Consider the following 23,201-nt stretch of genomic DNA (forward strand, 5'->3'; position numbering starts at 1 on the left):
AAGAGCAAATGCAGGCACTGATGAACGCAACCAATCGCAGTTAAAAGAGCAAATACAGGAAGCAAAAGATACTTCAATAAGTTAGAGATATTGAAAAAAAACAAACAGAATCTTGAAATGAAGGAAACAATAAACCAAATTAAGAACTCCATAGAAAGCATAACCAATAGAATAGAAACACCTGGAAGACAGAACATCAGACATTGAAGACAAATATTTAACCTTGAAAACAAAGTTGAACAAACAGAGAAGATGGTAATAAATCATGAACAGAAATCTCCAAGAACTATGGGATATCATGAAGAGGCCAAATTTGAGAATTATTGGAATTGAGGAAGGCTTAGAGAAACAGACCAAGGAATGAACAATCTATTCAATGAAATACTATCAGAAAATTTCCCAAATCTGAAGAATGAAATGGAAGATCAAGTACAAGAGGCTTATAGGACTCCAAATATACAAAATTACAACAGACCCACACCAAGGCACATTATAATGAAAATGCCCAACATACAAATAAAGACAGAATTTTAAAGGCCGCAAGAGAGAGGAATCAAATTACATTCAGGGGGAAACCAATACGGATATCAGCAGATTTTTCAATCCAGACCCTAAAAGCTAGAAGGGCCTGGAACAACATTTTTCAAGCCCTGAAAGAAAATGGATGCCAACCAAGAATCTTGTACCCAGCAAACTAGTACTTCAATTGATGATGAAATAAATCCTTCCATGATAAACAAAAGCTAAAAGAATTTACAAAAAGAAACCAGCATTACAGAACATTCTCAACAAAATATTCCATGAGGAAAGATGAAAAACAAAGAAACAAATCAGCAATGGGAGGAACCATCCTAAAGGAATTGTCAAATAAAGGAAGAACCAAGTCGTCTCAAAATAAATAAATAAATAATAAATAATAAATAAATAAATAAATAAAAATAAATAAATGAACCAAATGACCGGGAATACTAATCATATCTCAATAATAACCTGAATATTAATGGCCTGAACTCATCAATCAAAAGACATAGACTGGCAGATGGATCAAAAAGAAAGATCCACCAATGTTGCCTGCAAGAGATCACCTCATAGAAAGAGATACACATAGACTAAAGGTGAAAGGATGGGGGAAAACATATCATGCACATGGACTCAGCAAAAAAGCTGGGGTATCCATCCTCATTTCAGATAAGGTGGACTTCAAGTCAAAACTAGTCAAAAGGGATAAAGAAGGACATTACATACTGCTTAAGGGAACCATAAATCAGCAAGACATAACAATCATAAACATCTATGCCCCAAAACAGTGGCTCTCCATGTATGTCAAACAAATCCTTCTCAATTTCAGAAAACCAAATAGACCATAACACAATAATACTAGGTGATTTTAACATGCCTCTCTCACCACTGGACAGATCTTCCAAACAAAAATTGAACAAAACCATAGATCTCAATAACACAATCAATAATTTAGACTTAACGGATATTTATAGAATATACCATCCAACCAAGAGCGAATACACTTTCTTCTCAGCAGCACATGGATCCTTCTCTAAACAGACCATATTATGCCACAAAGCTAATGTAAGCAAATACAAGAAGATAGAGATACTACCTTGTATTCTATCAGATCATAATGGTTGAAGTTAGAAGTAAATGAAAGAGTAAAAAACAGAAGCTACTCCATACCTGGAGATTAAACAATATGCTATGACATGATGATGGATAACAGAAGATATTAGGAAGGAAATTAAAAAATTCCTAGAGGTAAATGAGAACAAAGAAACATCATATCAAAATCTTTGGGATACTATGAAAGCAGTACTTAGAGGGAAATTTATTTCATGGAGCGCATTCAATAAAAGAAGTAAAAATCAACAAATAAACAACCTAACACTTCAGCTCAAAGCCCTAGAAAAAGAAGAACAGACCAACACCAAAAGTAGTAGAAGACAGGAAATAGTTAAACTCAGAGCTGAAATCAACGAAATTGAAACAAAAGAAACTATACAAAAAATTGACAAAATAAATAGTTGGTTCTTTGAAAAAATAAACAAAATTGATAAACCCTTAGCCACTCTAACAAAGAGAAGAACGAGAGAAAACCCAAATCACCAAAATTCGGAATGAACAAGGAAATATCACAACAGACACGATTGAAATACAAAACATATTAGAAGCTATTTTGAAAATCTATATTCTAACCAAATAGAAAATTTCGAAGACATCAACAGGTTCTAGAGACATATGAATTGCCTAAATTGAACTGAGGGAGGACATACAAAATTTAAATAGATCATTTCAAGTAATGAAGTAGAAGAGGTCATCAAAAGCCTACCAACAAAGAAAAGTCCAGGACCAGATGGGTTCTCAGCGAGTTCTACAAAATCTTTAAAGAAGAGCTCATTCCAATACTTCTCAAAGTATTCCATGAAATAGAAGAGGAGGGTACCCTCCCAAACTCATTCTATGAAACCAATATTACCCTGATAACCCAAGCCAGACAGAGATAAATCGAGGAAAGGAAAATTTCAGACCGATATCATTAATGAACATTGACGCAAAAAGTTCCTCAATAAAATTTTAGCAAATCGCATACAAAAATATATTAAAAAGATAGTGCACACACCACGAATCAAGTGGGTTTCATCCCAGGGATGCAAGGTTGGTTTCAACATCCGGAAATTCAATAAATGTAATTCACCATATCAATAGACTTAAAAGTCAAGAACCACAGGATTATTTCAATAGATGCAGAAAAGCATTTGATAAAATACCAACACCCCTTCATGCTCAAAACACTAGAAAAAATAGGGATAGTGGGAACATTCCTTAACATTGTAAAGGCCATCTATGCTAAGCCCATGCTAATATCATTCTAAACGGTGAAAAACTGAAAGCATTCCCCCCTAAAAACTGGAACAGACAGGGATGCCCTCTTTCACCACTCCTATTCAATATCGTTCTTGAGACTCTAAGCAGAGCAATTAGACAGACCAAGGAAATTAAAAGGAATACGAATAGGAAAAGAAGAACTCAAACTATCCCTATTTGCGGATGATATGATATTATATACTTAGAGGAACCAGGAAAATTCCACCAGAAAACTGTTAGAACTCATAAGTGAATTCAGTAAAGTGGCAGGTTACAAGATCAATTGCTCATAAATCCAATGCATTTTTATACATAAGTGAGGAATCCTCAGAAAGAGAAATTATGAAAACTACCCCCATTCACCATAGCATCGAAAAAAATAAAATACTTGGGAATCATCTCACAAAAGAGGTAAAAGACCTCTACAATGAGAACTACAGAACACTAAAGAAAGAAATCGAAGAAAACCATAGAAGATGGAAAGATCTCCCATGTTCTTGGATAGGCCGAATTAATATTGTCAAAATGGCCATACTACCAAAAGTGTTATACAGATTCAATGCAATCCCAATTAAAATCCCAATGACGTACCTTACAGAAATAGAGCAAGCAATCATGAAATTCATCCGGAAGAATAAGAAACCCAGAATAGCTAAAGCCAATCCTTCGCAGGAAAAATGAAGCAGGGGGTATCGCAATACCCGAACTTCAACTTTATTACAAAGCATAGTAACAAGACCGGCATGGTACTGGTACCAAAATAGACAGTAGATCAATGGTACAGAATAGAGGACACGGACACAAACCCAAATACATACAACTTTCTAATACTAGACAAGGCGCCAAAATATTGCAATGGAGAAAAGATAGCCTCTTCAACAAATGGTGCTGGGAGAATTGGAAATCCATATGCAACAGAATGAAACTAAACCCATATCTCTCACCCTGCACAAAACTCAACTCAAAATGGATTAAGGACCTTGGAATTCAGACCAGAGACTCTGCAGATTATAGAAGAAAAGTAGCTCCCGATCTTCAACATGTCGGCCTAGGACCAGACTTCCTCAACAGGACTCCCATAGCACAAGAAATAAAAGCAAAGAATCAATAACTGGGATAGATTCAAACTAAAAGCTTTCTCTCAGCAAAGGAAACTATCAGTAATGTGAAGAAAGAGCCTACCAGAAGTGGGAGAATATCTTTGCCAATCATACTTCAGATAGAGCACTAATCTCCAGAATCTATAAAGAACTCAAAAAACTCTACACCAAGAATACAAATAATCCAATCGACAAATGGGGCTAAGGAAATGAACAGACACTTCACAGAAGAAGATGTACAAGCAATCAATAAACATATGTAAAAATGTTCAACATCTCTAGTAATAAGAGAAATGCAAATCAAAACCACCCTAAGATTCCATCTCACTCCAATTAGAATGGCGATTATCAAAAATACAAGCAACAGGTGTTGGCGAGGATGTGGGGAGAAAGGTACACTCATACATTGCTGGGGGGCTGCAAATTAGTGCAGCCACTCTGGAGAGCAGTGTGGAGATTCCTTAGAAAACTTGGAATGGACCCTCCATTTGACCCAGCTATCCCACTCCTTGGCCTATACCCAAAGGATCTAAAAATCAGCATACTACAGAGATACAGCCACATCAATGTTCATAGCTGCTCAATTCACAATAGCCAGACTATGGAACCAACCTAGATGCCCTTCAATTGACGAGTGGATAAAGAAACTGTGGTATATATACACAATGGAATATTACTCAGCCATAAAGAATGACAAAATTATGGCATTTGCAGGCAAATGGATGAAATTGGAGAATATCATGCTAAGTGAGATAAGCCAATCTCAAAAAGACAAGGGACAAAATGATATCGCTAATAAGTGGAGGATGATACATAATGGGGGGGAGGGAAGGGTTAGTGTTAGGGTTAGAGTTAGGGTTAGGGAGGGGGGCAAGTATGGAGGAAGAAGCACTGTATAGAGAGAGGGTAAAGAGGGGTGGGAGGGGTGGGGGGAAGGGGAAAAAATAACAGAATGAATCAAACAACATTATTGTATGTGGATTTATGATTACACAAAATGGTATGCCTTTGCGCCATGTACAAACAGAGAGGCAACATGTATCCCATTTGTTTACAATAAAAAAAAAAAAAAAATAGTTACCAACCTGGTAGAGATTCTCTAACAATGCAACAATCACTTACATGTGAATGGCCTAAATACACCACCCAAAATCACCCAGGGATTTTCAGAATGGACTTAAGAAAAAAAAAAAAAAAAAGAAAGAAAGAAAAGAAAAACCAAGGCCCACAAGAAACTCATGTCACAGTCACACAAAGTAAAAGGAAAGGGGTGGGGGCTAGGGATGCAGCTCCGTGTGAGAGGTGCTTGCCTAGTATGCCCAACTCCCTGACTTCAATTGTTCACACCGACAAAAAATTCCACCAGCAAACTGGATCCACCAACATATAAAAGAAATACACCTCATGACCAAGTGGGACTTACTCCAGTATGCAACAATGGTCCCAGCATTCGAAAATTCATCAATATAGAAGTGGGGGGGGTCGCAAAATTATTCCAATTGATACACAAAGCATTTGACAAAAATGGAACACCCATTCATGATTAAAGGAAAAAAACATAGCAAACGAGGAATCAAGAACTTGTCTAACTTCATAATATCATTTACCCTTCTCCCCCCAAAAACCCTACAATGAACATACTTACAGAGAAACTCACACTTTCCTGATAACCAGGAACAAGGAAAAGACAACTTCTCCTAGCACTTCACTCCGATTCAACATCACACCGAAAGATCCAGCTAATATGCTAAGACGAAAAGAGGAGACAGAAGGTATACAGAGAGGAGAAATAAAACTGTTCAAAGACGACATGCTTTTCTTTAGAAAAATAAAGGAAAGAATCAAGAAAACTTAAGGAACTAAGAAGCACAGCAGAGCTGCAGGGCAGAAGGATAGCATGAGGACTGCTTTCCAACCTCCAGCAAGGACGGCTGCGACTCAGCCCGGGGCTGGGAGCTGCGGCCGGCCACCCCCGCGAGCCCCTTAGGGCTGAGGCCACCGCCCTCCTCGCCTACCGGCCACGCCGCCCTAGGATGAAGGAGCCGCTGCTCCTCTCGGTCACCCAGAGCTTCAGGGCGTCCTTCGGCAGCACCTCGTCGGGCCTGCTTCCCTTTCTTCCGGGGCCCCGCTTCACGTAGCCCGGGCCAAGGCCGCAGGTGGCCCAGCTCGTAGGGAGGAGGCGGGCGGCTGTGCGGAAACGCAGACCGGCGGGTGCCCAGCGCTCGCACTTCCGCAAGCGCAGCGGGAGGAGCGTCCCGGCGAACCCCGCGCAGCCCGCCCGGCCGCCCAGGCAGCGTCCGCACCACCCCGAGCCCCTCTCAGTCCCGCAGGCTGCACAGGCGCCTCCCGGGTTTCCGAGTCCAAACCCGGGCTGGGAGCGGCGGGCGCGGCGGTCAGCGAGACCCCAGGCCCGGCCACCTCCGCCACCCCCTTACGGTGAGGTGACCGATCCCCTCCCCGTGCCCGCGGCGGGCGCCGCTGTGGCAAGAAGTAGCCGCCGCTCCTCTGGGCCACCCAGAGCTTCAGGGTTCTTCACCAGCACCTCCTCGGGCTTGAGCCACATCCCGGCGACCCGGCTGCAACTGCGGGGAGCCGCTTCACATCGCCGGCCACCAGCAGCACCGGGCCCAGTTCGCTTGGCAGGAGGCGGAGGCAGCGATAGCGCGGGAACCGCACACTCGCAGGTGCCCAGCGCTCGCAGTTCCCGGAGCGCAGTGGGAGGAGCTCGCCCCGCGCAACCCGCGTAGCCGCGCTCCGCCCCGCCCCCGTCCCGCCCAGCCTCGTGGCGGCCCCGCACCAGGCCGCGCCGCACCCCACCGACTCCCGCTGCGCCTTGGTGGGGCGGGTTTCTGCATCCCAGCGGCCCGACTCAGGGTTCCCAAGTGGAGGAAGGAGGTCCGATCCCGCTGCCAGGTCCCTCTCTCCGGTGCCGGAACAGATCGCGCGGAGCGCCTGGGCAGCGGGCGCGGCTTCAACCCCCCGGGTGGCGGCTCCTGGGAAAGAGCTCAGGGTGGCGGGAGCCGCCCCCACACGCCTCATTCCAAGAGGTGGAGGAAGGACCTGGGGAAGAGACGTCTTGCTCTCCAAGCTGCGGATTGACAAGCCCTTTACCTCTGGAAGAAACAGAATGCACTAATAATGCAAACCAGTAAAGGCAAGTGTGGTTTGGGTTTTAAAGAACATTTTGGAGATCTCCCCAAAAATGCATGAAAAAATAAAAACAGTTATGTTCGGACTTGTTAGCAACACTTTCTTAAGGATTTATTTAATTCACACATCATACTTTTCCATATTTATGGGGCACTGAATGACATTCCGCTACGTTTATACGATGGGGTAATGAGCCTATCAGGATAACTGGCATATCCATCATCTCAAACATTATTTCTTTGAAGGCACATTTGGGAAGCTCTCCCAAGTGAACCACCTGAGCTGCAGGAAAGGCGCCATGAACATCAGCTCATATTCCTGAATGTGCTTCTGATGCATCCATACACATTCACCCATACTTTCAATATTATTCAGTTTTTATCTGTCAAATATTCAATAGGAAAGAAGCATAGAAAGACAGGAATTTGAAAATTATGTGGGAGGTGATGGGAAGAGCACCATGGGGTAGTACAGCCTGACTCCTCTCTTCCCAACCCCACGGCTCCTGCCCATGTCTCCCATTACTCAAGTCTGACAGAAGCTCATGGGAGGTCAGGATGCTCCAGGATGCAGTTTTCAGAGGTCAGCCTTCCAGCACAGAGCAAGGTGGAGAGGGTAGCTGGAGCAGGGGATGGAGAGCATCCAGCACAGGTGCTGACAACTTCCTGTTGTCACTCCTTTGTGAGGGCTCACCATCCCTGGATGGTAGAATTGTATTTTGTCCCCCAAAATCCATGTGTGGAAGTCCTCAACCCCAGTTCCTCAGAAAGTGACCTAATGGAAATAGAGTCATTACAGATGTAATTAGTTGAAAATGAGGTTATTAGGGTGGGTTTTATTCCGTATGATAGGGATTCTTATAAAAACGGGACATTTGAACAGCCAGACCTACAGGGAGAATACCACGTGCAGATTGGAGATATGGCCAAGAGGTGCCAGAAGCTAAGAGAAAGGCCTGGAGCAGTTCTTGCCTAGCACCCTCACAAGGAACCAACCTGGATCTCATACATCCAGCCTGTTCCAATGCTGCTTCTGTGTTGAAAACCTCCCGATTTGTGGATGTTGATTAGGGCTGTCCTAGCAAAAGAAGACAGATGCTTCCTGAAATTCTGTTCACAGCTGTTCAGCAGCACATTGGTTCCAAAAATTCTGAGATTCTGTCACCATATGGCGAAATTCAAAGAATCCCTTGTCTTCATAATCGCAGGACACACAAGGTCTTCTTCAGATCCTACAGAAAAATCGTTGCAAGGGGGACATGCTGAACCTCAGCATTTCCTCTGCAAAGATGGGACCCTGATGGGGAAGAAGTAGGACCTTAGATTTGTGAAGAGACCATTTTGGTCAGATGCAGACCAAGCTGGACTGCCAAATCTCAGCTTTCTTTGCCTACATGGTAGCTTCTCCTTGCCACTGGAAGAAATTTCCCTTTATACAGGAAACCCTCACGCGGCTTCACCAGGGGACTTGCAGTGAATGCCTGTTCTCCAGACCTTCCCCCGATGCACCACACTGAATCCAGGAGCAGCATAAGAGAACTCCCAGCAGAGCCCAGCAGCAGGACTGAAGGTAGCCAGGGGATGGGGAAGGAGAAATGGATCATATCCTGAGCCACTTGGGTCTTGCCCATGTATGTATAGTGGGAATCAGCTGAGAATCACGGTAGGGGAGTGAATTCTAGAGTGTTCCACCAAGAAGGCTGAAGTGTAAGATTGCATTTAGTGATATTTACAAATACGCATACACTCACCTGGGATCCATGATTTAATATATCACATATTGGAGTGTTAAAAATATTTTGGAAAAAGTGGTATGAATATACTGTGAATTCACTGAAAACCCACTCAACACTTTAAAACCTACTTGGAGAAAGCTGATACTTTGGAAATGTTTATTTTCCATAGCAATACCTTGGGCCCATATAGATACCCCTGATATGATTAGAAGATAATATTCTTGAATAACTATGATTGTACATGTAAAATTTGTGTACACTATAGACAATCTTACAGAAATGAATAATTCTTATAATAAATTTATGCCTATATATCTGTTCTTCATTGTCTCCTTTGAATTCATCTGAACATATTACTGGTTCCTTATCAACAAAGAACTTGAGAAAACCTCTGACCCATGTTAGTTTCTTTTTTTTCTTTTCTTGCTTCTTTCTTTTTTTTTTTTTTTTTTTTTTTTTTTTTTTTTTTTTTTTTTTTCGTGCTGGGTTCAAACCCAGGGCCTGGTGCTTTACAAGGCAAAGCATTCTACTGACTGAGCTATCTCCCCAGTCCCCAGGTTCATTTTGTATTTAATGACAGCCATACTTTCAACCCTTTGAAAATCACACCTAAGCAGTTATAAGGGGCACAGGGTTAGCAGGATGCTGAAATTTTTTCATTGCAGTTGGCAGATGGAAAAAGGAGAGAGAAGTCTAAAGGAAAGGACCTCAAAGATACTTTCCCCTCCTACCCTGGACACCGATGCTCCACTGAACTTATTACCCTGTGGCAAGAAAAGATGATAGTCCCTCAGCCTGGAGCCCTTGGTGAAGTACACCTGGAGAGGCAGGCATGGTTAGGACACATCTGTCCCTGAGGCCATTTGAGAACCATCACAGGGGCAAGGGACACAGCATGCTGACTTTACGGTGATGAGCAGTCAGAGATGAAAGCACACCACCGTTCAAAACTTCACAACCATGACACATGCTTGCAATCACATGTATTCAGGAGGCTGATGCTGGAGTAGCGTACATTCAAGGCCAGCCTCAGCAACTCAGTGAGACCGTATCTCAAAAAAAAAAAAAAAAATTAAAAAGTGTTGGGGAATGTAGCCCAGTGGTAAAGAACTGGTCTAACATGTGCAAGGGCCTGGGTTCAATCCTCAGCACCACAGAAGAAAACAAAACAAAACCAGAACTTTATAACCACCATGGGTTTCTGGGACCATGAACTGGGTTGGTGAGGACTAGCTGAAATGACCTTGGGTTTGGTGAGAATCCTCAAAACTCTTTTCAGAGGATCTCAAAGGCTCCAAACACAAAGTCATGATAAGAAGATGGAAACATGCTCCTCATGGTGGCTCCTGCCCATAATCACAGCGACTCAGGAAGTTCAGGCAGGAGGATCACAAGTTTGAGGCTATCCTTAGCAACATAGTGAGACCCTGTCTCAAAAAAAAGAATAAAAAGGGTTGGGGGCTGGGGATATAGCTCAGTTGGTAGAGTGCTTGCCTCCCAAGGACAAGGTACTGGGTTCAATTCCCAGCTCTGCAATAAAAGAGGGTTGAGGATGTGGCTCATCAGCTAAGTGTCTCTGGGTTCAATCCTTGTACCGGAAAAAAAAAAAAAAAAAAAAGGAAGAAAAAGATGGAAGCATTTATTGCCGCAATTGGATCCATATCTACCATATACCTGTATTAAAATACCATATCCCATAAATATGTACAATTATTACTTGTTCATTAAAATGTTTAAGATTTGTTCATTACAAACTGTGTATGTGCCTCCAATTATAATAATCTACCCTATACATTTGTACAATGAAAATGTTTTCAAATAAATAAGAAAAAATACTAATTATGAAAATGAAGGGGGAAAGTGTGTTTCTCATAGAAAGGAGGTACAGCGCCCTACAATGCTATCAGTGTGATATTGCTTATACTCAAGAGTGGCACTGGGTTGGGACCCCTCTCCTAGACCCACAGCCCTGGCTCAGGTCCCCACCGTCAGCCGGGCCTGCCCATTTCAGTCCCCTCTGCACATCATCTCCTGCCCCTTGCCCTTCACATTGAGAAAACAGGAAATGAAAAGGAGCTAGAAATGGGTGAGAAAAAATGAGTATTCTGAGAATGGTAGACCGAAGGCAAGAAGGAAATTGTAAGACACTTCCAATTTCTGTTCCAAAGTAAAGTTCTTCGGTTCTTACTAAAACTGCCACTTGTCTTACCTGCAGACTTTCAGCTTCCATTCATTTCAAATGAGTTGCTAAGTGAAGTTGTTTTCAGTCTTCTATTGATTTAACTTCTTGTTTTGTTGTTTTGTTTTGTTTTGAGCCAGGGCCTCACTAAATTCTGAGGCTGGCTTTGGAGTTGGGATCCTCCTTCCTCAGTCTCCCAATTTGCTGGGATTACAGGTGTGCACCATTGGGCCCAGCTGGATTTAACTTTTTAAAACTTTACAGTAATGTATGCTTTAGAAAAGACTGATTTTCTTTACAAAACAACTTTCGAAGGCTCCTGTTGGCTTGACTTTTGCTCACATTTCCAGTTTTATTATTTCTTCAAATCCTCACTTTGTGTTTCCCCTTATGTACTAAGAGCTCTGAAGGGAAGCCCAGGTCCCAGGGTCTGGGTTCTCTTCCTGTCCCTGTCTCTACAGTCATGTGCCCAGGGAAGGCACTTCACCACGAAGTCACCCCCTGTATTCTCACATTCTGCCACCATGCCTCCCATCCCGTGGGCACCAAATCAGTCACAAGCAGCCCAGGAGTAGGCCGACAAGTTTTTCAGGATTAGTACAGCCAAGAATCATTCACTGAGTGCACTGAACAGGCTGGCACTGTGAGATATTTCTAGGACGGAGAAAAGAATCAATCCTGGTTCCTGACATCCCATGTTACTAGGGGAATATTCCCCAAAGACAGAAGAACTATGCACCTAGCACAGTGCTTGTTGTATTTTCAAAAGACATCTCATTTTCTTGGTGATACTCTTGGAAGGAAATCAAAATTGGTCCCCTTTTATAAATGAGAAACTCAGGCACCTTAGAACTGTTGAGTTAACTAGCCAATAACTCACATGGGACAGCAGAACAGCATTTGCTGCTGAGCTTTTCTGAGTCCCCAAACCAAACCGTTTCCATGGACACATGCTTTAAGTTGATTTCAGTCTATTCATGGAAACAGACTGGAATCACAGTTGCTTCTCTTAGCAATAAAGTTGACGGTCACCACCACCAACAACAACAACAACAACAACATCGTCTGGAGTCAAACAACATGGACTTCAAAAAGACTGATCTGAATTTAAAATTCTGCTTTCCCCTGGTCCCCCACTTGTGCAACCAGAGCAAGTCTCTGAACCTCCAATCCTTTCAGTTTCCTCACTGATATGTGTGTCTCACTGAGACATAGGAGGCTTTAAGAGGTAACCTAGGGCCCACATGTGCTAGTGACTTGTCCTGTGTACATCTAGTACATAATAGCTGTTATACTCACCTCTGGGTAATACCAGTGGTAAACCTGGTCAAGCCTGTGACATGTCTCCCTCCAGCCAGCAATTCTGAGATAACTTTGGGATCATAAGGGCTGAAGGACTTGCCCTGGCATCCTCCCAAGCACAGGAAGAGAAAAGCACCCAGGAAAGGAGGACAGTGAGTCATAAATGATGACGTACTGTGCTTTGGATATGAGGAGTCCATCAAAATCGTTGGGGACATGTAAGATCTGGACAGCAGTTAAGTCCTCATGGTGCATAGCAACAGCATGGTGGGAGCACACATAAGTGGGAGCAATCATACCGTGAGGCAGGCTGGGGAGGCAGCTCTGTGGTACAGCACTTGCCTAATGCATGCAAGGTCTGGGTTCCATCCCCAGTCCCACTAACAAAGGAAATCCATAGGCTGAGGCACTGAGAAAGGAAACCAGAGGAAGCAGGAGGGACTGAGCTTCTCTTTCAGAATAATGCTCTCTCATAACTAAATTAGGGTACCAGGAGATCTACCTTAATCCCCTTCCAGGAGAATTGCAAGTGATGAAGTTCTAAAGGTTAGCGTTCTAATATTTCCAGAGTGGATGCCTAAATTTTGAGGAAGAGGAGTTTTCATTTTTTTAACTGACTTTGCAGTGGGGAAGGGAAGCAGGGATAGGAGGGTGAGAGAGGTCAGATAGATCTTGCTCCTGGGGGCTTTCTGGTTTCCTGTTCTTCAAAGTACTCAGCATACTAACACAGCTTACATTGGGATTCGTTTCTGAGCCCTAACATCCATAATGAAAGTGTTATGGGGCGCAACTTAAGAACAGACTGATCACCACTGAGAAGTCCAAATTTGAGAGTCTATTAAGTGGGCTGGCTGACTGTCTCACACAATGCCCCAAAAAATGGCTATTGGGAGAACAGCCACCACCACAGGGTTGTAGGGGTTCTCATACCAAAAATTACATTAATCATAAGTGCCTGTTGCTGTGGATTGAAATTACACATAACATCATGAGACCATCGACAGAGGGGGAAGTGGGTCAAATGACCCTTACCTAGGTACAAACTAAAGAATGTTCGCTAACATCCACTAAATCACTGTTCACATGGTACATTGTTTAGGAGCAATAGGAATCAAAAGAGAGCAATTCCTTACTACATAGGAGTTGCCATTGTATATTATTAAACATGCCACACCAAGTAACTGGTGATGGGCACAGAGGTGGGGTGTTCCCATGGGAGAAGCTTATTTCCTACATAACATGGAGCCTCAGAGCAAAATGGAGTTTGTTTAGTCATTTCCCTTAGAGTCTGGCCTATACCATTCTCATGGAGTCAGATCTGTCAGCCCATCACCGAAGGACTATACGGGAACTTTTCAAAACAGAAAAGAGAATTATCCAGAAGGCCCACCTCTTTCCCCACATAGAGACTCTCTGCTGCCTCCCAAATGGACCTAACAACAGGCCTTGCTGGGTTTTCCCACTGGGTGGATTACCATTGTGTCACGTCCTTTTCACAATCACATTCCAACACACTGTTGGTGCTCATTGAACCTAAGGATAAAAATGGGTTTCTGGATCTTTAGCTGAAGACTTCTGTGTAATACAAACTTTAAGTAAAATTTGTCATTCATTTCCTTTGTTCACCTGTCTTTTGTTATTGAAATGTCAGTCATGAACCTTATAAAGCATCAGGATGGATCACAACTTCCTGACTCTGTATAGAATGTGTACATGATTGACCACTTAGCAGAAGTCGAGAAGCATTATGGTCTGGCTGTGAGGTGTCCCCCAAATTTCACATGGAGGACAATGCAAGAAAGTTCAGTGGAGAAATGATTGGGTTGTAAGAGTCTTAACTCAATCAGTGATTTACTCCCCTGACAGGGATTAGCTGAGTGGTAACTGAAGTGGTAGGGTATGGCTGGAGGAGGTGGGAATCGGGGTGTGGTTTTGATTATATATTTGTATTTGGCGAGTGGAGTCTCATTCTGCTTGGACTGCTTCTCTCTGCCATACTCTTCTGCCATGATATCCTACCTCAGCTAGAGTCCTGAGGAATGGAGCTGACCTTGTGTGGACTAAGACCTCTGAAACCCTCAAATAAACTTTTCATTCTCTACAATTGCTCTACCACATCCTTTAGTTGCTGTAGTGCAAAAGCTGACTAAAAGAAAAGGTCTTCCCCAAAAGTTGAAATGAATATACAGCATTTATAATAATAATAATATAATGTTATTATTAGTAGTAGTAGTAATATAGCTTCTGGAGTCACACTGAGTTTTACCTCTAGTTCTGTTTTCAAGCTTTGTGACTTTAAGCAAGCTACACTACCTCTCTAAATTTAATTGTCCCACTCTGCCTAGATTTTTTCTAATAATTATACTAAATCAAATAATTCACTTAGAGCTCATAGCACAGTGCCTAGAAAACATTTTGTGCTCAAGAAATATTATTTTGTAAATCAAGTGTGGTGACACACACCTGTAATCCCAGCAACTCAGAGGAGTCTGAGGCTTCTGAGGTCCCAGCTGACATGGGTAACTCAGTGAGACCCTGTCTCAGGATAAAAGATAAAAATGACTAGGTCTACAGCTGAGTAGGAGACTTCCCATGGTTCCATCCCTAGGATACACACAAAAATGGTATATTTTTCATCAAAACCAAGATTCTCTTATCAGATTTTGCTAGTCTCAATAATGTCCATCTCTTTCCTTTTTCTATTCTCAAAACTCCATTTTGTTTCTTACCTAACCTCAGAACTGTGGTTTGTCCCTCCAAATGTGCCTCAATTGGCAGGCCAATCAGAATCACTTGTGATTATTCATCTCAAACTCTAAAATCCAATAGGACTTGGAAGGATGTGTTTCAAGCCCTGAAGGAAAATAGCTGTTGACCAAGATTGCTACATTTAGCGAAGCTATCTTCAGATTTGAACATGAAATCAAACCTTACAAGATAAGCAGAAACCAAAAGAATTCATGAATGATGCTGAAGGAATAGTACACACAGAAGAAATCAAAAGCAACTCCAGAGCTCACAAATGAACAAATCTCAAATGAAGGGCAGCTAAGCAAATGAGAAACAGGACCAAGTTCAACATAATCAAAATGGCACAAATTAATAAACTTCTCTCTTTAATAATAAATATAAATGTTATCAATCCTTCAATGAAGAGACATAGGTTGACAAAATGGATTAAAAAAATAAGAGCCAACCATATTGTGAAGTGCTGGGGATTTGAACCCAGGGCCTTGTGCTTGCAAAGCAAGCACTCTACCAACTGAGCTACATCCCCAGCCCGCCAACTATATTTTGTATGCACAAAATTACCTCACAGGCATAAATATCATAAGACTCAAAGTGAAAGAATGGAAATTGATATTGTTATCAATCCTTCAATGAAGAGACACAGGTTGACAAATGGATTAAAAAATAAGAGCCAGGGGGGTAGGACACTCAGCCGTCACCGCTTGCTCTGCTGGCCGCTACCTGCAGCAAGACAGGGCCGCCATCGCCGGGCGACGACGAGGAGGAGGCCGCCGCCGCAGCCGGGGCCCAGCCGCCGCCACCGGAGCGACAGGTGATTTGGCTTCTGCACAGTTAGGAGGAGCACCAAACCGATGGGAGGTTTGTCAGCCACACCTACAACTATAAAAGATGAAGCTGGTAATCTAGTACAGATTCCAAGTGCTGCTACTTCAAGTGGGCAGTATGTCCTTCCCTTCAAAATTTGCAGAATCAGCAAATATTTTCAGTTGCACCAGGATCAGATTCATCAAATGGTACAGTGCCCAATGTTCAATATCAAGTAATACCACAGATTCAGTCAACAGATGGTCAGCAGGTTCAGATTGGTTTCACAGCTCTTCAGATAATGGGGGTATAAATCAAGAAAGCAGTCAAATTCAGATCATTCCTGGCTCTAATCAAACCTTACTTGCCTCTGGAACACCTCCTGCTAATATCCAGAATCTCATACCACAGACTGGTCAAGTCCAGGTTCAGTGAGTTGCAATTGGTGGTTCATCTTTTCCTGGCCAAACCCAGGTAGTTGCTAATGTGCCTCTTGGTCTGCCAGGAAATATTACCTTTGTACCAATCAATAGTGTTGATCTAGATTCTTTGGGACTCTCAGGCAGTTCTCAGACAATGACTGCAGGCATTAATGCCGATGGACATTTGATAAACACAGGACAAGCTATGGATAGTTCAGACAATTCAGAAAGGACTGGTGAGCGGGTTTCTCCTGATATTAATGAAACTAATACTGATACAGATTTATTTGTGCCAACATCATCTTCATCACAGTTGCCTGTTACAATAGATAGTACAGGTATATTACAACAGAACACAAATAGCTTGACTACTTCTAGTGGGCAAGTCCATTCTTCAGATCTTCAGGGAAATTATATCCAGTCGCCTGTTTCCGAAGAGACACAGGCTCAGAATATTCAGGTTTCTACAGCACAGCCTGTTGTACAACATCTACAACTTCAAGATTCTCAGCAGCCAACCAGTCAAGCCCAAACTGTGCAAGGTATTACACCACAGACAATCCATGGTGTGCAAGCCAGTGGTCAGAATATATCACAGCAGGCTTTGCAAAAATGTTCAGTTGCAGCTGAATCCTGGAACCTTTTTAATTCAGGCACAGACAGTGACCCCTTCTGGACAGATAACTTGGCAAACATTTCAAGTACAAGGGGTCCAGAACTTGCAGAATTTGCAAATACAGAATACTGCTGCCCAACAAATAACTTTGACGCCTGTCCAGACACTCACACTTGGTCAAGTTGCAGCAGGTTGGAGCCTTGACTTCAACTCCAGTTAGTCTAAGCACTGGTCAGTTCCCAAATTTACAGACAGTTACAGTAAACTCTATAGATTCTACTGGTATACAGCTACATCCAGGAGAGAAATGCTGACAGTCCTGCAGATATTAGGATCAAGGAAGAAGAACCTGATCCTGAAGAGTGGCAGCTCAGTGGTGATTCTACATTGAATACCAATGATCTAACACACTTAAGAGTACAGGTGGTAGATGAAGAAGGGGACCAACAACATCAAGAAGGAAAAGACTTCGGAGGGTAGCTTGCACCTGTCCCAACTGTAAAGAAGGCGGTGGGAGAGGTACCAATCTTGGGAAAAAGAAGCAACACATTTGTCATATACAAGGATGTGGTAAAAGTCTATGGGAAGACCTCACATCTGAGAGCGCATTTGCGTTGGCATTCTGGAGAGCGCCCTTTTTATTTGTAACTGGATGTTCTGTGGCAAAAGATTTACTCGAAGTGATGAATTACAGAGGCACAGAAGAACACATACAGGTGAGAAGAAATTTGTTTGTCCAGAATGTTCAAAACGCTTTATGAGAAGTGACCACCTTTCCAAACATATTAAAACACATCAAAACAAAAAAGTTATTCACTCTAGCAGTACAGTGCTAGCCTCTGTGGAAGCTGGGCGAGAAGATACTTTGATAACTGCAGGAGGAACAACACTTATCCTTGCAAATATTCAACAAGGTTCTGTTTCAGGGATAGGAACTGTTAATACTTCTGCCACCAGCAATCAGGATATCCTTACCAACACTGAAATACCTTTACAGCTTGTGACAGTTTCTGGAAATGAGACAATGGAGTAAATATTACACAAATACTTATTCATTGTGGTTATTTTTATACAGTAGTGAGAAGAATATTGTTCCTAAGTTCTTAGATATCTTTTTATTGATGTGCAAAAATTTTTGGATTGACAGTAACTTGGTTATACATGACACTGAAATGCCTTACTTTGTATGATATTCCATAGTATATTAAAAATGGTAAATTGCATGGGTTTTGTAGGTACTTTTGGAATCTAGAAGAAATGAAATTTTACCAAGTTATATAAAGAGAAAATTGAATTTAACAATGCGAATGGTAGTCTAACCAAATGCATCAATCCTGTGTGGTTTAGTGTAAAAATGAGAACATGTTGGTATTTATCTATTGTAAGATAAAAAAAAAAAAAAAAAGTTGGTGGGTGAAAGAAATCATGTTATGATAAAAATTTTTGTAATTTTCTTGATGACTGGAATTTTTATTATGCATAACTGACAAATCAAGTTTCCAAGCAAATTTTACATAGTGTAGGCTTTACTTAGCTTATCAATTTGTCATTTTGAAGCTAATTATTTTAATTAGGTTAACTATGTACAATATTTTAAGCATTACTCTTGTAAGATTTTGAAAACTACATTTTAACATGGAACTCTAGGGATAGTCACCTTTTAAATCCTGTTGAAAAGCCATGTTAAGATTTAATTTGCCAAAATAATGTCTTGTTAATATTCTTTCAATAACGAAGTTGGGCAATATAACCAATCTTTAAAAAAGTTTAAAATGTATAGGTTGAGGCATTTGGGTGGTAAAAAATGTTATAGTGAATTATCCCTTTTCTTGAATATTAGAGGACCAAAAAAATAAGGTGTATTGCGTCTTAGCAGTGATTTTTATCCAATCTTGTTTCTAAAAACCATGTCTGCCAGGGCCTTAAAAGCCATCATGTAAATTACCAGTAAAGTATAAACATATGCAAACATAACAAAATCACTTCCATAGTGACGATACTCCAACCATATGGATATTAGTCATAGAAAACTAGAGGTTTTATGGTATTTTTTTAAGTTTTTTTTTTTTTTTTTGTCTAGGTAGTCAGTCTGCACTTAAATATCAACCATTTTCCTTTTTTGCTTCTTCCCTTAAAATTTATATGTATTCAATACATTTAATTGAGAAACGTATGTTTTTTTATTATGCTGTATTTTCTTTTTCTTTTTTAATTATTGTTTATATTTTCAATTAAAAATGTACAAAATAAAGTTACATTGCTGGTCTTGTAAGAGCTATACAATTTTCCTAAATGTATACCTATAACTGCAGCAGTTCACCTATTTCAAAAATTTGAAATTCTGTTCATTTGTTATCTTTAAGACCACCTCAGATTTAAAGGCTACCTTATTGTACGTTTAAAGTGTATTATAACAGTGTGGTAGTTAATAAAACACTATTTAAAAAAAAAAAATAAGAGCCAACTATATTTTGTTTGCACAAAATTACCTCACAGGCATAAACGTCATAAGGCTCAAAGTGAAAGAATGGAAATTGATTGATAGGCCGATCAAATGGAGCCCCCAACAAGCAGGAATAGCTACTCATGGAGTCTTCAAGGAAGCAGGAATACTGATTCTCATATCCAAATTAATTAGAAGAGACAAAGAAGGTCACTTCATAATGATAAAGGGAACAATCCAACAAGAAGATATAACAATAGTAAATATTTATGCCCCAAATGTTGGTGTATTTAATACACATAAAGCAGACACGATGCAACCTAAAGAAGACTCAGACCTCATTACAGTATCGAGTGATTTCAACACAGCCCTGCTTTAATAGATAGGTCATTCAGACAGAAATTCAGGAAGACCGCTCAGACTCAAAAATTATAACTCAAATAGACTGAACAGACATGTATGGAATATTTTATCCAACAACAGCTGAATTCACTTTCTTTTCAGATGCTCATGGAAACCTCTCCAAAACCAGACATATTTTAGGCTACAAAAATAACTCTTAGTAAATACAGAAGAACTGATACAATTTCTAGCATTCCATCAGATAATGCAATGAAATTAGAGATCAACACCCCAAAAAACTACAGAAGCTATAAAAACACATGAAGATTGAACAATACACTTTGAATAGAGAATGGGAAACAGAGGAAATCTGTGAAAATTTTTTTAAAATTAGAATCAAACAGTAATAGTGATGTAACATTCCAGAACTTCTAGGACCCAAGGAAGGTGGTTCTAAGAGGATAATTATATCTATGAGTGCCAACATAAAAAAATCTGAAGACCCCAAAAGGATCTCAAGTTTCGAGGAAAACAACAACAAACCAATTAAAAACCCAGTAGAAGGATGGAATTAAAATCAGAGCCCAAAAATCAATGAAATAGAGGAATTTTAAAAATTGTAAGGAAATAAATGAAATACAGAGTTGTTTCTCTGCACAGACAACTATAAAACCTTAGTCAAATAAAGAGAAAGATGGAGAGAGAGAGAGAGAGAGAGAGAGAGAGAGAGAGAGAGAGAGAGAGAGAAAGAGAGAACACCAGCAACCACATTCAAGAACGAAGAGATGAGAAAGAAGAAATCACCACAGACATCACAGGAATCCAGAGAATCATTAGCGACTACTTTGAAAATTGATACTCTAGTCAGTTGGAAAACTTAGATGTAAATACATTTGTAGACATATATAACCTGCCAAAATTCAATGAAGAGGACATAGAAAAACCTAAACAGACCAGTAACTAGTAATGAGATAGAAGCAGTAATAAAAGCCTAACAAAGAAAACCCAGGTCTAGATGGATTTTCTGTTAAATTCTTCCAGGACACATCAAGGAATGAAAACTATAGATCAATGTCCTGATGGAATTAGATGTCAAAATTCTCAATAAAATAATAGCAAACATATTCAGTGACATATGAAGAAGATTGATATCATGACCAAATTGGTTTCATTCCAAGGATGTAAGGATGGTTTTATCATATAAATATCCAGAAATATATGACAGAGGATTAGTATTCAGAATATATAAAGAACTCCAAAATTTACCACCAAATAACTAAATAAACCAATCAATAAATGGGCAAATGAGCTAAAACACATACTTCTCAAAATTAGAAATACAAATGGCCAAAAAATGTATATAAAAGCTCAATATCTTTTGCAATTAATTTGATTAGATTTGATTTGCCATTTGCAATCAAAACCACACTGAGATTTCATCAAGCATACAAACAAAAATAAATGCTGGAGAGGATGTGGGGGAAAGGAACGCTTCTATCCTGTTGATGCAAATGTTAATAGTATAATTGCTGTGGAAATCAGTGGGATGCACTCAAAGAAGAATGAACCCACTATGTGACCCTAGCTAAAGGACCCCTTGGTTATTTATTCTAAGGAATTAAAGTGAGCACAATTTTCATTGCATACATGCCACGTTTACAGAAGCACAGTTTCATGATAAGCAAATTATGGAATAAGCTGATATATCTATCGATGATAAGTAGATAAAGAAAATGTGGTATATATACACAGTGGAGTTTTATTTAGCAGTAAAGAAGAATGAAATTGTGTCACTTGCAGGAAAATGAATAGAAGTTGAAAGCCTTGTAAGGATAAGTAAACCAGACTCAGAGAATCAAGGGTCATATGTTTTTCTCTCATATGTAGAAGATAGAGAGAGAGAAAAAAAAAAAAAAAAAGGAAATGAAAAATACAGGGGCAGGGGATCTCAAGAGAGAGGAAGGAAGACTAGTCGAATAGAAGTCAGGGCCCAGGGGAAGGGATAGGGGAGGGAAAAGGGAAATACCAGAGAGGAATATTGACCAAATTACATTGTTATATCATGTGCATGGAAGAGTATGTAACAATGAATGCCACTAAAATTTATAATTATAATTCACAAATAAAAATAGGGGAAGCCAAACTCACAAAGTTGAGGCAAAACAAAACCAAGAATACCCTCAGCAACAAAGCTGACTCAATGGCCATGCTGGACACACATTCCTTTATCATTTTCTTGGCCCACTTTGTGAAACTATCAAGTTGCACAGAATTCTCCATGTCCCCTGCTTTTCAGTTATTAAGACTTTCTAAAATTTATGCAGTCGAGACCAGGACTGTCTTCTATTTTCAGAGGGAAACTTGCTGCCTCTTTGTAGCCTTTTCATTTCTCACTCGTTGACTCTCCAAGCTATGTCCAGTGGGGATAGGAAGTCTGATGCAATCCTACTGTCTGTCCGAAGTTGAGGTGGACCTTACTGGGACTTGCTGGAAACTTTCCTATGTACCTCTTTTCCTATGTGGATCCACTCTTTCTCTTGGGGGGTGTCCAAATTTTCTCTTGCTCTATCCCTTCCAAAATACTTCTTTCTTTCACTAAGTCTCCTGTTGCCTGGAACCTCTCAAGCAAGAACATAAGATTCTGGGCCAGGAACATACATGTCTGCTTGGCTCTGGCTCCACAGCTGGTCTCCTCTGCAACACCAGCTGTGCATGCATGCAAGCTGAGCAGATTCTGGCTGCAAGGGAATATTGTAGAAATCCCAGGTCAGGAAGAAAGAAGTACAACAACACAGGCATAGCAACATGTTATCAGGTTGTTCCTGCCTACAAAGTCAAAGTCTGCCCAATACTCCAGGCTGCATGAGGGGCAGAATGTGAGGCAGAGGGGATTTGAGTGGCATTTGTCAAGGGTTGAGGGTTTTGAGACTTTATCTTATTCACAAGTTAAGCAAGACTGCCATCATCTCTTGGATGGTAGTAGAAGACATCAGCACTTTGAGACAAAGTATTTTTTAATTCATAAACATCGCAGCAATCAGGGTAAGAGTATATCCCTTCTAGAGACATATGCTCCTCCCAAACTGAACCAGCGGACACACACAATTTAAACAGATCAATATCAAGCAATGAAATAGAAGAAGCTATTAAAAACCTACATCCAGGAAAAGCCCATGACCAGGCATATTCGCAGCTGAGTTCTACAAGACCTTCAAAGAAGAACTCATTCCAATACTTCTCAAAGTATTCCAGGAAATAGAAAAGGAGAGTACCCTACTGAACACATTCTGTGAAGCTAATATCACACTCATACTCAAACCAGGAAAAGAACACATCAAGGAAAGCAAATTTTAGACCAATATCCTTGATGAATATAGATGCATAGGTCCTTAACAAAATATTGGTAAAACCATATCAAAAAACATATTAAGAAAATCAGCACCACGATTCAAGTGGGATTCATCCCTGGAATTCAAGGATGGT

At 40.8% G+C, this 23,201-nt stretch overlaps 1 long non-coding RNA gene and 1 pseudogene across 5 annotated transcripts in view; both read left to right on the plus strand.

The window, feature by feature from the left end:
* Positions 1 to 23,201, plus strand: part of LOC306644347 — a 125,354-nt gene that overhangs the window by 79,235 nt on the left and 22,918 nt on the right. The window lies entirely within an intron of this gene.
* Positions 14,054 to 18,389, plus strand: LOC306644482 (transcription factor Sp3-like; annotated as a pseudogene). Its single transcript has 2 exons — positions 14,054 to 14,098; positions 15,774 to 18,389. The product of its transcript is annotated as a transcription factor Sp3-like (transcript).

Source organism: Sciurus vulgaris (genome assembly GCF_902686455.1).
Source record: "Sciurus vulgaris genome assembly, chromosome: 14".
Taxonomy (NCBI): Eukaryota; Metazoa; Chordata; class Mammalia; order Rodentia; family Sciuridae; genus Sciurus; species Sciurus vulgaris.